Raw genomic sequence first — 13,890 nt, 5'->3', positions numbered from 1 at the left:
CTCTGAGCTGATTGATGTCACAAAAGACAGTGATGCACACTGCTTGGTGTTCAAATGTCACTGTATTTTCAGGTCTCTCCACCAAGTTCTTTCTTCTTTTGTTCTAGGAGATGATGGAAAGTGGTTGGTACTTGTGCTGAGATGGCTATATGAATTCCTGGGCACTGGAAAGAGAGTAATGCTTCTGTGTGCATCTCCAGGTCTGGTTCTATTAAGCAGGTTGGATGGTCAGCAGTAAGTAATTCTTCCTGGTCAGTTTTCTTGGGTGAGAAATGAAAAATGCATTCATTCCAACAACTGACTCAAAATAGATGTGGTTTTATTTATTTATTAATTAATTTGCTTTTGTTTTTTGAGACAGGGTTTCTTTGTGTAGCTTTGGAGCCTGTCCTGGTACTCACTCTGTAGCTCAGGCTGGCCTCAAACTAACATAGATCTACCTGCCTCTGCCTCGCAAGTGTCTGGGTTAAAGGTATGCACCACCACTACCCAGCTCTGATTCAAAACAGGGACGGGAGAGACTTTAGTATCAACCTAAGTTAGTTTGCTATTCTGGCATTATTTTATTTTAACTCACCGCACAAGAAACTTGCACCTAATTTTAAACTAATATTTCATTGTGGAAAGCTCCCAGTACATAATTTGTATTACTACCAATGATATATTAGCCTAATTAATTACAAGCTAACTTACAATTATGAAAACAAATGAAGAAATAGATACTTTTGTTATATAGTGGCTTCCACTTATTGTCTTTTTTTCTACACCCCCGCTTGCTAGCTCTCTGAATTCAATAATATGTACTGGATTTTCAGGCATTAGTATGAATTAAAAACACTCTACTGTAATTCATTGTAATTCACCAGAGATGAAGTGCTGATAAATGGAGAGTGAGTTTTTAACGAAAATCACTGTGGCGAAGCCAACTTAGTGAATTCTGGTTCCCTTTGGTAATTATGCTTTCTTTCCTTCAGTTGCTCTACTCTACATCCCTTACTAATATGTGTATGGGGGGGTGAAATAAATAAAATCCTTTAAAAAATCCTGTAAACTTGAACCTGGATTTTAATAAACTTCACACTAGTAAAAAGTTCAGGTGATTGGAAAAAAGGTTTTTAATCAGTCCAGGTAGATAAGATCACAGTCATAATTGCTTTGCTTGTTATTACTTCTTTTGCATTTGCTAATACCAAATGGAAAATAAAGTCTTGAGATGTCTACAGATGGAAATGAAAATAATGGTTTTCAGTGATAATTTGATAGGAAGCAATTGGCCACCTGAAGAGAAAACCCCTCATCGAGGAAATAATTATAAGTAATTGGTTATTCGAAGATTGGACTCCATTTGATACACTCAATAAAATAAATAATCCTAACTAAAGACACTAACTTGAGGGTTTGAGGGTATCAGCAACTGCATAAATTGGAGATAAGATACTTAAAGACAGGGTAGCCCTAGTCTTTTTTTTTTTTGGTACATGGAAATTATTTATTTTATTATATTTTGATTAGTTGCCATTTGATTACAAATGAAGACATTGCATAAGGTTATGACATGCTGGTTTTCTCCTGAAGGGAAAGAAGAATGGATGACAACATCAGATAATTCTGGTCTTTTGTCACCATATTGGGAACAAATGATATGGAACCAATATAAGTGGAAGTAACAGAGTTCTATATTTCCAGTGAGTGCCCTGCTATTTGGCACTTTTGTTACCTTCTCTGGGAACATCTATATTCATGCAAAACTTTTGCATTTACATAGTAATTCCATATTTCTTAACTTACATGATCTTTGCAACATTCTGAAATAAATAAAATTTGAAGAAAAATTGACAATGCCTTTTTTTTGACAGAGGTATTTTTTGGGGAAATCTCACTTTAAGAAACATGTCAGGCTGGGCGGTGGTGGTGCATGTCTTTAATCCCAGCACTCCTGAGGCAGAGGCAGGCGGATCTCTGTGAGTTCCAGGCCGGGCTGGACCAATAGCCTCCAAAACAATGCAGAGAAACCCTGTCTCGTAAAAACCAAAAAAAAAAAAAAAAAGAAAGAAAGAAAGAAAGAAAGAAAGAAAAAAAAAAGAAACAAAGAAAGAAAAAAAAAAGAAACATGTCAGTAAGGGAGGGAGCCAGCATATGGAATCAAGACTTCTGAATCTGTCTTTTGTTAAACTTTCATTGATTTTTTGTGGATTTTAAATCATGCAATCTGATCCCACTTATCTTCCCTTTTTTCTCATCTGCCCTTGAAACTTCCCTGCCCCCAAACAAAACTACATTTAAAAACCAAACCAACTGAAACAAAATAAAAAAAAATGGAGAAGAATCTTGTCATGGAAGCTGTAGTGTGGCCATTGAACCACACAGTATACCCTTTAGTTCATTCATGTTTACTTGCAAGAGTTCATTGCCAAGAGCCATTGGTCTGGCTCTAGGCCTCTGGCTTCAGCTACACCACTGATAATGTGATCTCCCTGAGGGTCCTTTTGGATATCCTGCTGTTGTATATTGTGGAGAGCTTGCTGTTTTGAATATGCAGGTTCAACCTCTTCACATGTTCCAACAGTTCTTAGTTGTTGGATTGGGGTGGGCCAGACTCATAGCCCTGGTTCTGGGCCTGGGTGGTAGCCAGCTTTCCCTCATCATCACTACCAGAGCAACTCTCAGCACTCAGGCTACCTTACTTAGTGCAGCATGAAGGATGATTGGATCGGTTCTTGTACTCTCAGGTCCTCAGATTGCATCATCCACATTCATGTCATCAGGGCCAGCTCTACTGTTTTGCCCAGGCAAGGTTCAGGATCCTCTCTCCTGGGGGGGAGGGTGAGTGGGGCAGATAGAGGGATATATAAACAGGCTGTGGGGGGGGGGGGGAATGGGGAGAATCAGCTCTCCTGCTCTCATGCCCTAAGGGCTGACTCACCATGGTCACCTCTAGCTTGTGGCCCAGACAGGATGCAGAGCTTGCTACCTTGTGTGCTGCTGCCAGTGAGAGGCAGGGCTATCTCTCCCACCCTAGTGAACCCAGGGCCAACTCCCTCATCTGCCACAGTTGGTATGCCCTGAAGGGTATCTTCCAGGCAGGAGACCCTCGCCCAAGGATCGAGACAGAGCCACTGGATGCAAAGGCAAGACGGTTCTTTATTGCTCACACAGACACCTGAGGATGCTGCAGCACTTCGGGAGGCTGAGCATACCAGGCTAGATTCAATACAGCTTATATAGGGTTTGGGGAGGCAGAAGTGGGCTCACAGAAGCAGATGATTGGTTACAGGGCATACCTCATTTACATATGAAGTCCCGTGGACCTTACAAGCTTGGTTCCCAATCTGGTCCGATATGCAAATGAGGTTTATGCAAATAAGGTATAAACTGGTGACATGCAAATAAGGTATAGGACATGGCACACTAGGCGATATGCAAATGAGGTAAAGTCCCGTGGACCCTGCAAGTGCTGCTCTCAATCAGGTCCGAGAAGTCTGATATGTAAATGAGGTGTAAGATGAGGTACATCCAACAGGATACTCATCTTTGTGATGTCACAGACTTTGAAATTCGCACTCTAGGAAGGGCGCGGTTACATTTGAAATTCACGCTCTAGGAAGGGCGCTGTTACATGGCAGTACAAGCCCTCAGAGTGCGGGGAGGGGGGGTTGGTCTTTCAGGTAATAGGTGTGTGTGTATGTGTGTGTGGGTGTGTGGGTGTGGGTGTGTAGGGGCATCTTGCTCTCATCTTGCTACCACATAGCAGGGAGGAGGGTGGTTGAGTCATAATCATAGACTTCCTCACTGAGTACTCTAGCTCTGGTTTGAGATCCATTCCAGAGCTCTTTCCTGTATTAATGTGCACACTATTACTTGAAGACTGTCCCCATTAGGCTTCATCTTAGATTGAAAGACCCTGGCCCAGTCTAACAGGCAGCTGAAAGCTGAGGCTTATGGAAAATTCCGTTCCTCCACAGCTGCATAGTCATTGCCTATCAAAAGGAAGCTCAGCCCAAGGACACAGGCTGCCTGGTGGCAAACACAAAGATATCTGTGGGCGGCCGGATGGCCCGCTCAGCAAGGTTGAGCAAACACAAAGATATCTATGGGCGGCCAGATGGCCTGCTCAGCAAGGTTGAGCAAACACAAAGATATCTGTGGGCGGTCGGATGGCCCGCTCAGCAAGGTTGAGCAAACACAGAGATATCTGTGGGCGGTCGGATGGCCCGCTCAGCAAGGTTGAGCAAACACAAAGATATCTGTGGGCGGTCGGATGGCCTGCTCAGCAAGGTTGAGCAAACACAGAAACCGATTGTTCCTCGGACAGAGCCAAGACTAGAGTTCCAAGAAAAACCTCAATTGCCCCAAACCCTAGCCTCATTTAAATTGTCCAATCAGGGTCCTGTTACTAAGCTTCTCGCTTCTGTCCCGCGCTTTTTGCTATAAAAGAACCCCTGAGTCCCCAGCTCAGCGCGCTCAGTTCCCGGAGACTGAGACGCCCGGGTACCCGCATGTTACCAATAAAAGCCTCTTGCTGTTGCATCCAAGTTCGTGGTCTCGCTGTTCCTTGGGTACGGGTCTCCCTTCCGTGAAAGCATCTCTTCGGGGGTCTTTCAAGATGAGATGATTGTTTTATGTGAGAAACACTAAGAGTCAAAATCAAGATATAATTTTAAATTCTGGCACACAGGGAAACCTCTAGGTAATTTCTAGGGGATACTTCATTAGTTAGAAAAACGAGCTAAATTCCTACTGCCCTGCTAAGGAAGCTTTGACCCCCAAGGTGGGGCATATTACCTCTTTCACTGGGCACTAATCTCCAACTGGATCCCAAATCCAGTTTGGATTTTCACTTGAATCAGAACCTAGAGACAAGATCCTGTGTTCTCTCTCAAATATTGGATCTTGGCATATTGAGTTCACACACCCACACACCCACACACCACCATGTCTCAGCTCAACTTCCTTCACTTACAAAAACCCTCAGTGACAGCAACCTATTTTACTGCTTTAAGAGATATTCCTACTATGTGATATTTTACCACTAGTTCTGTTATCATTTTACAGTGACTACATGCTGAATATGTTTATGGCCTATTTGTTTTTTTACCCCTTCAGATGTAACTGGAATTTGATCACTATTACCTGTACAGCAGGAAAACAAAGGGAGGCTCCTGGAATGTGAAGATTTTACTACAGCTGTTATGTATCATCTCAGAGAGGTCAATCATTGTAAGGAAAGGCTGGCTGATGTCTCCAGAAACAAGGGGGCAACCTCAAGAGCTGAAGTAGGGACCTTTGTCCTCTGGGCAGGAGTCATTTTTGTCACATGCTTCCCTTGCAGCAGCTTGGCTCTAGTCTGCCCCTCTCCACACAGCTTGTGCACTTGACCCAGTATGTGAGCTACACCCTTTCTTTCTGCTGATTCATTATCATCATATTGACTTGTGTATACTTCATCACAATTTTAGATTGCTCTAAAGCATAAGGACCCTGTAATTTTTTTTCATGTTGAAGACTGAACTCAAGGCCTCATAAATTCTCTATGGCTAAGCTTCACAGTCAGCACACAGTATAAATATTTTGGCATGAATTTCATGTAATTTCAAAATACCAACATTAACATTAATTCCTATATCTTGACAAAATGTAAATTATGATTGTGCACAACTTCTGCATTAGTTCTAGCAGAAATGTAGTAAAAACCATATAAATAATTTTAATTGCTAAAATTTTTAACAAGTGACTAAATTATAGTTTAGTAATAATGACTAGGGCAGTCACACTAGATTATAAAGGAAATGGGGAATACATGAAATTAACAATAATATCATATACACATATATTTAGTTCTATAATATATTTAGTAGGAAATTAAAATATAATAGGTTGAATTTTTTAATTTGTTCATCTGTACTAAACCTTTGGAATTCAGTACATACTTTACACTTCTGGAATCTCTCAGCTTGAAGTAGACACACTTAAAATATTCCATAGCTACTGCATGGGCAAAATACCACTTACCTTCAGATTCTACTGTACCAGAGGAAGGACAAAATTTGGTCTAATCTTTTTGTTACAGTATTCCCAGGAAAGAGATATGGAAAATGGGGTTCTTGATAAGATAAATAATAGTGCCCATGTGCTGATGGCCTGGAAGATGGGATAGAGCTTGAGAAGGTAACAGAGTAAGAGACAAGAGGGGACCTTGCCTTGGGTTATTGCTAGAAATTGGGTCTTGGAGAATATTCCCTATTTTCTTAGTTCCCTTTCTCCCAATTTCACTATCTTACTCTCCTATTGTTAAGTTCCTTAAGATGCTTGCAGGGAACTTGTCCTTATTGTGTTTTTCAAAAGAGAAGAGGAACACAAGTCCATCCTTGGGTATATAGAAATCATCAATAAACACGGGGAAAGAACCTCACCTGGGACAGGAGAACAGAAATTTTCATATACATACCTTCCAAGAATTTTATGCATGGGAGACACATGCTAGGACCACTCTCAGAGCTTATTCAACCAAACAATTTATTCTATTAACCTTAGTGTACTTCTCAAGCTTGAAATAATTCCATTTCCAAGATTTGTGCATATGTGTGAAATAATCATATCATAGGAAAAAAGGCCAAACTTTGCCAACCTAAGCGTCATACTATGTTTGATGAATGTATAATAAATCTGATGATACTGTTACTAACCTCTATTGTAATTGTATTCACCTCAATTGCTCCCCCAAATCCTCTCAGATCTACTACCACCTTCCTACCACATCACTTCTTGTCTCCCCTCTCATTTTTAAAAATAATCCTTAGCATCCAGTATGTACTTCCTGTGTACTCATGGGAGTGAAGCTACCCACTAGAGAGTGCTCAATCTGTAAGAGGTAGCATCCCTAAAGAAAATCTACTCTCTATTCCTAGAAGCTGTCAATAGCTCCTAAGAGATTCTGTGTCCTTCTCCTCTCCATGGCAGAATACTGTCTGGCTTTGTTTTATACGTGCTCTTGGTTCATTAGTACAATGGTCCTGGCAGAGTCAGAAGACACTGTTACAGTTTGGTCCTCCTCTTACTCTTAGAATATTTTTATCCCCTCATCTGTGGTGGTTCCTGAGCCTTGTATGTATTGGGAAGTAATAAAGATATCCCTTGTAGAACACTTCACTGACTCACGTATTCTATGACTTTCTTCATTAACCACCACCCACTGCTCAAAGAAACTTCTCTTAGGAGTTGTTAGAGCTACACTAAGTATATCTGAGTAGTGAAATTTAACACTGTGTTCATTTAGCAGAATAATAGAAGTAGTCTCACCTCTGGGACTTGGGGAATACCACCAACTTTGGTTCTTGGCCATTTTTACAGTATCAGTCATGTGTTTCCTTCAGTAGAGTAGGCCTAAATTCCAAGCAGAAAGTAGTTTCTTTCCATCCACCATGACATCCATGCCACTATTGCTCAGATGGGCATATCCATGAGAGTCATTACTGTAGTTCACAGCTGGGTAAGACTGTTGAAGACATGTTCTCCTAGTAGCCTACACAGCACATTTCTATACTATAACAGCTAATTTATAAGTACCAATGTGAGTTCTCCATACCTTGTGACATAAGTCTATAGTATCTTCAGCAATAGAATCATGTCATGAAGTTCTGAAGGGCAACTGATTGCAATAACATTAGCCTGTATTGTTTAAGATGTCTCTGGGACCCTCAGACCAGCAATGTTGGGAAAAATATACAACATTAAGCACTGAACTTTTTATTCAGCAATATATGACTCTTGGAAGGGAAGCTATGCGTTGTTTAAGCTAATCATGCTATTGTTTAAGTGTATATTTTCTCTGCATTTATTTATCCCAAATCCCTAAAGACAAAATATTATTTCCCATGATTTTCTTTATGCCAAAACATCATTTGTTGACCTTTCTGGATGGGCAGTTTTTAAACCAAGTCATCCAGGTAGTGAAATCATTCATGACAGGAAATGTGTTATGATCCCTACATGGCTATGGATGACTAGACATACTCAATGGCATTTTTAGGCATTGTGTATTGGACAAGATGGAGATCTAGCTGTCTGGACTGCTCAGCCCCTTTCAAAGCAGGATAAAGTGATATATGAAAGAATGTGGATTAAGAGATTTCCCGGGTTAAAACCCCAATCTTACTAAGAACTTTATATACTTCAGTGACTTAACCTATGCAAATCTCTCATCTGTAAAAAGAAATTTTCACTGTGTCTATATCTTGGCTATTTTGAGAATGAATTAAAATAATATATGATAACTATTTGAATATGCCCTTACACATATGTTTGTGTGTTTCTTTTCTCACTTAGATAGTGCTAATCATACACTCAGCACATCGTTCTTTCTTTATGTTAATCTTTCTAACAACTAAATAGATGGGTATTATAATTCACATATATCCCATGGTACAACCAGAGCTAACAAGAGCTAACCAACTTTATCCTAACTACACAACTAGCATGAGAGAAAGTCGGGACTTAAAGTTAAGGATGATTGAATTCAAAGCCTAATTCACCTACTTCACAAGAATTATTTCTGTCCCAAGAGACGTAAGATATAAATGAAGGTGAGTGTTGACAGTCAGTATCCTTTGGGGGAGTTTTATTTCCATGACATGCGATAGATTACTCCAGAACACATCCTCAGGATCGTATTTTATTTCCATGCAGCCTCATCTCCAGCCCCCTGTCCTATTCATTTTTATGCTTTTGACTGTCAAAATGCAAGACCTGCCACTGAGCCTGGGTGCTCTGTACAGTCAGGTCTCGCTGCCGTCAAGTCATCAGTGATGTGTTGAAAAGGTTTGTTCTGGTTTGCTTTGCAGAGAGTGAACTGGTGCCTCTTTGGACCCAAATCAGGCACACTGCTTGAATAACAGGGCTGTAAGAACCCAATCAAAAGGTTCAGGCTTCTGCTCCTGGGACCGCAGTGATGGAACAGAAGGCAGCTTTACTGTCATTCTCTTCCTTAACAGTAGTCCGGAAATGGTTTTCATGGTTGTGTAGATTGACCAGAATTCTTTTGCAGTTGCAAAACATTATTTTATCATGCTTTGGGTTTTGAAAAAGAGGTTCAGGTTTTGAAATGATCCATCTAAGACAGACTTTGCCTTTGTAGCTTTGGAAAAAAATACACACATACACCTGTGTAGAAAGGTGCAAATGCATTGCATTTAAGGGTAGACCCATTACAAAAGTCAGTGCTTTTAAATCCTGAAAAATCAGGGCTTGGAAGGGAATGCATCCTTTGCTGATTGCAGGGTAACTAGTGCAGCTAAATGGGCTCCAGACACTACTAGAATAGCAGATCTCCACGTGTAACTACAGAGGAATATATAAGAAAGAAAAAGACAGATGGTGTACTTAGGTGCACTTAAGTCTGATTGCATGAGTTGATAACGAATGTTTAAATATGGCACTCCCATAAAATCAGATACCTGTAGACAATACTGGAATAACTACAGACTTGATATAGGGAAAAAAATAAAGGTGTGGATTCTAATTTTTGTTTTGTCATTATTATGATTGTCTATTTACTCTTGGGGAATTTTCATAACTTTTTCAGAGCCTAATCATAAAACATAAAACACCATCAGTATCATGTAAAATAGGTTTTTGGAAAGGAAAACAGCCTTAAAGATTATTTCAGAGGTGCAGAAGTTTGTAACCAGGTAGATGAGATGACAAAGGCCACAGAGAATTATTCTTCAGTCTACCTCCTTGCCCTGTCCTTCCCCTACCACAAAGCACCAGATTTCATTTTTAAGAAGATTTTATTTAAAAAGATAAGACTGGCAGGGAGCAAAATAATAACAGTATATAATCAATGTTGTTCAAAGGTGAGAAAATTTTCTACCCACCGCATCAATGACTATGGTTTTATTGGACTCGAATAAAATTAAGTAAATTTTTGTTTTTGAAGCACTGAGACACAGTACAAGTCCACATTTATGCTGTTTAAATAAGTGTTTTAAATATCTTAAAAATAAATGGTAAATACACATGCATTTTCTTAAATAGTGGCCCAAGCTTTTCCACTGTTTTCATGCATATACTGGACAAACAGCTCTTGAGTTACAATATTAAACTTCAAAATCACATAGAGACACACCTTTTGCCTTGATTAGCAGCCAAGGGCTGACTATAGTATGGGGGCAGTTCTGGAGAAGACTGGTCAATTCACTTCTGTGTAGGAATAGTGAGGAAACTGAAGACAGACAGTCCTGATGCCAAGTGTATGTTCCACACAGAAAGTAGACATTGATCAAAAACTGTAAATAAATCAGACCTGGCACTTTAAGTGCCTTAAATGTTGGGAGTTAAACCTTCAATTGCATCCTCATTCTTAAGGGGAGCAGTGAGCTTCCCATCAAAGAGACCAGTGGCATAATCAAGATGAGTAATGCTGCTGAATTCTGAAAGGACTTCACACTTTGAGTGGAAGACACAGTCCTGGGTACAGGGAGCAATGAAAGTCCACATGTTATTTACCATCTGTGTAGTGAAAGATACACATACTTTAAACCAGAGTTATGACAAATATCAGGAACCTTCTGGATGGCGGGCGATATGCTGTCCAATTGCCATCTCCAAGCAAGGTCCACATCAGGCTGCCAAAAACAACAGCTCTTCATAGAAAACTTTGGTGAAAATTGCCCTTTGAGAATCATGGTGGACAATTTCACATATAACCTGAAATATCCCAATAATTCTACATTTATAAATCATGTCAACACTATGTGGGCTTATAAATGCTGCTCCGGCTATTTATATCCACACACAGAGATAAATTCAGGAAGGGATTATGATACAAATGTCCTTTATATGTTTCCTAAATGACTTGTATTTCTCATCTCACCAAAATGGTAATAGGATCATTTGTTAAAATTGGTAAAGGCAAAGTAAGTATTGAAACACTTCAGCATATTTTGGGCAGACCTCAGACACAAGTTCAAAGAACCATGAGTTTGAAACCAGGCTTTCATGATTCCAAATGATATGTTAGATATGCATTTACACTCAGTGAGGTTTCAGGAGATAGTACTTGTGTGCTCTTGGGAATTTGAGGAAAGTTAAGATCTACATTAAATAATGTAGAAGTCCTACAATGCTCATAGGTGAAGAAGGGCTCAAAAGACTCCTTTAGGTGAGAACATATGAGAGAACTCAAAGAAAATGTTGTTTGTGAAATCAATAAATAGTTCATTGATGAAAAGGATTCACATCATAGAGTTGTTGTAATGGTTGCCCTAAGAGGTTCAAGATCTACACCAGAGATGCTCCATAATCAGTCTTTTTGTACCACTAGGAATTATAGAATCATAAACAGGAAATGCAAGTGTTGAAAACTGATGCTCAGAATTCAAGGAGATATAATGATCATGATGAGGGATCAGGATGGAGTGACAGCCAGAAAGATTTCTTCCACAGATCTACGATTACTGAAAACAAAATAGTACTCCAAAGCACTATTTTCCCTCTATTCCCCTCATTTCTTTCTTTCCTTTCTATTTTCTTCCCTCCTATCTCCCTCCATTCCTTCCTTTCTTCCTTCCTTACCTCCCTCCCTCATTCTTTCCTTCCTTCCTTCCTTCTTTCCTTCTATTCTACCTTCCTTTTTTACCTTCCTAGATTTCAGTCTGCCTTGTTTAGCTTTAGTCAACTTGACACAACCTAATATTAACTGATAAGAGGAACTTTAATCAAGAAGTTCCTCTATTGTGTTGCCTATAGATAAGTTTGTAGGGAATTTTCTTGATTAATGATTGGTATGAGAGGGCAAGCCACTGGGGTTGATTGTATAATATTGTATAAGAAGGCAGGCTTAGCAAGCCATGAGAGAAAGGCACAAAGCAGCACTCCTCCATGACCTCAGCCTTGCTATTTGTTTCTGGGTTCTCACTTGAGCTTCTGCCCTGACATCACTTCATGATGAACTGTGGTCAAATGAATAAGTCAGATTGCCTCTTGTGGTGTTTATTACACTGTGAGAAAGCAAGCTATGACACAGACAATTTTCACATCTGGCACTGCCATTAGTTTTGATTTTTTTAATATATATTAAAAGGACAGGGAAAAACAGCACACACATAAAAGAAACAACAGTATACATTTTAGTCTTGCTCCACAATTACCAGAATAGTTTTAAACGTTCTACCTGGCAGGAAACTGAAGGAAGAGAGACTGCTAAGATATATTATAGAACCTTAAACATGTGCATTATATATCAATAACATACTAGTTGATAAAATGAATCAACAGTGACAACTGTATTGGAGCCCTTGGTAGAACAAGTATAATAGAAAACAACATATTGAAGATGGAGAGAGGACATGACATTAATTGAATTTGGGGAAGTGTATTTTAGACACATGCTGAAAATAATTTCTAAAGATCCATTATCACATCTTGTAATTCACCTGATGATGGGGGCACAATACCTCACAGTTGTCTTAAGACTCTCAACATGCAGTGCATATGTAAGAATATTGGTCTACTCCACATGCTATAATGACCCAAAAGTCAGACACAGAAAAGGAGCTCAGAGCATTAAAAAAAACTTAGCAGGTTGGTACTCTCCAAAAGTCACCCTACTACCATTTGGATCATTAGTGGTTCCAGGATATTAATAGCATTGACATTGGTGGTTGGCAAAAGAAACTGTCTTAGTCTGTTCAAGCTTCTATGACAAACATCATAAACTGAGTAGCAGTTCAACAATTGAATCTAGATTTAGTAAATACTGTGTTTTGTTTTAAGAATAAGATTCAAATCTCACCTGGATGAACAGGTAGAGATCCTGTCTGGAGATTAGAGCATGGGCTCCGTCATGGGAAAGCCTTTCTCACAATCCAATCACCTGTCAAACTCCATGCATTGAAATGCTATTTTATTGGCCATTTGGATTTAATTAATCTTAGAGGTACCTTAATATTCAATCAATACCAATACTGTGTGGACCTTATGGAAGGTTCAAGAAAGATGATCAAGACCATTCTAATATGCAGAAAGCAAATGTGTTTCCAGAAAGCATCTTGGCAGCTGAAGAAAGAAATCATTATAAAACTCAACCATGAAATAGCTATAAAGAACATAGAATAAGTCAGAATTTTTCTGAATTGTAGTTTACTTACTTGGAAAACAGTAGATGTTTCAAAACACTATGAACTAAAGGAAAAAAACCAAGGGTACAAAGACACAGGAAAAACTCTACCACATGAAAGTAAGCTAAAGTAGAGAGACCACCTCGAATGTCCATTCCTGATAATGAACTTGATGTCTATAACCATCCTGGAGCCTTCATCCAGTGAATTATGGAATCAGAGGCAAACACCCACAGTTAAACACTGAACTGAACCCAAGGAACCCAGGGACACAGAGAGAGAGAGATGAGCAAATTGGCAAAGAATGGGCTGGCAAAACCCTCAGAGACAGCTGATCTGAACAGAGGAGAGCTCTTGGACCCCAGATTGACAGCTGGGAGGCCAGCATGGGACTGATCCAGACCCCCTGAATGTGAGAGTCAGTGAGGGGACCTGGGTAACCTATGGGGCTCTGGGCAGTGGATCAGTGTTTGTCCCTGGCATACAAATAGACATTGTGTGTCCATAAGACAAAGAGGGATGCTCTCTCAGCCTGGACTCTTAGGGGAGTGCCTGGACCCTGCTCTGAGTGAAATGACAGACTCTAGATATCCCCTATGTGGAAGGACATGGCGATAGGGTGGGAGGCTGGGGGGAATGGGGGTGTGGGAGGAGGGGAGGGAGAGGGAACTGGGATTGACATGTACAACAAGCTATTTTAAATTGAAATAATAAAAAAGAAAGAAAAATCTAGAACTTTTTCTTGGTAAAATCATAAAAAAAGAAAGTAAGCTAA

The sequence above is a fragment of the Mesocricetus auratus genome, unplaced genomic scaffold, assembly GCF_017639785.1.
Source record: "Mesocricetus auratus isolate SY011 unplaced genomic scaffold, BCM_Maur_2.0 Super-Scaffold_100006, whole genome shotgun sequence".
NCBI classification, from domain to species: domain Eukaryota; kingdom Metazoa; phylum Chordata; class Mammalia; order Rodentia; family Cricetidae; genus Mesocricetus; species Mesocricetus auratus.
This window is presented reverse-complemented; position numbering follows the sequence as displayed.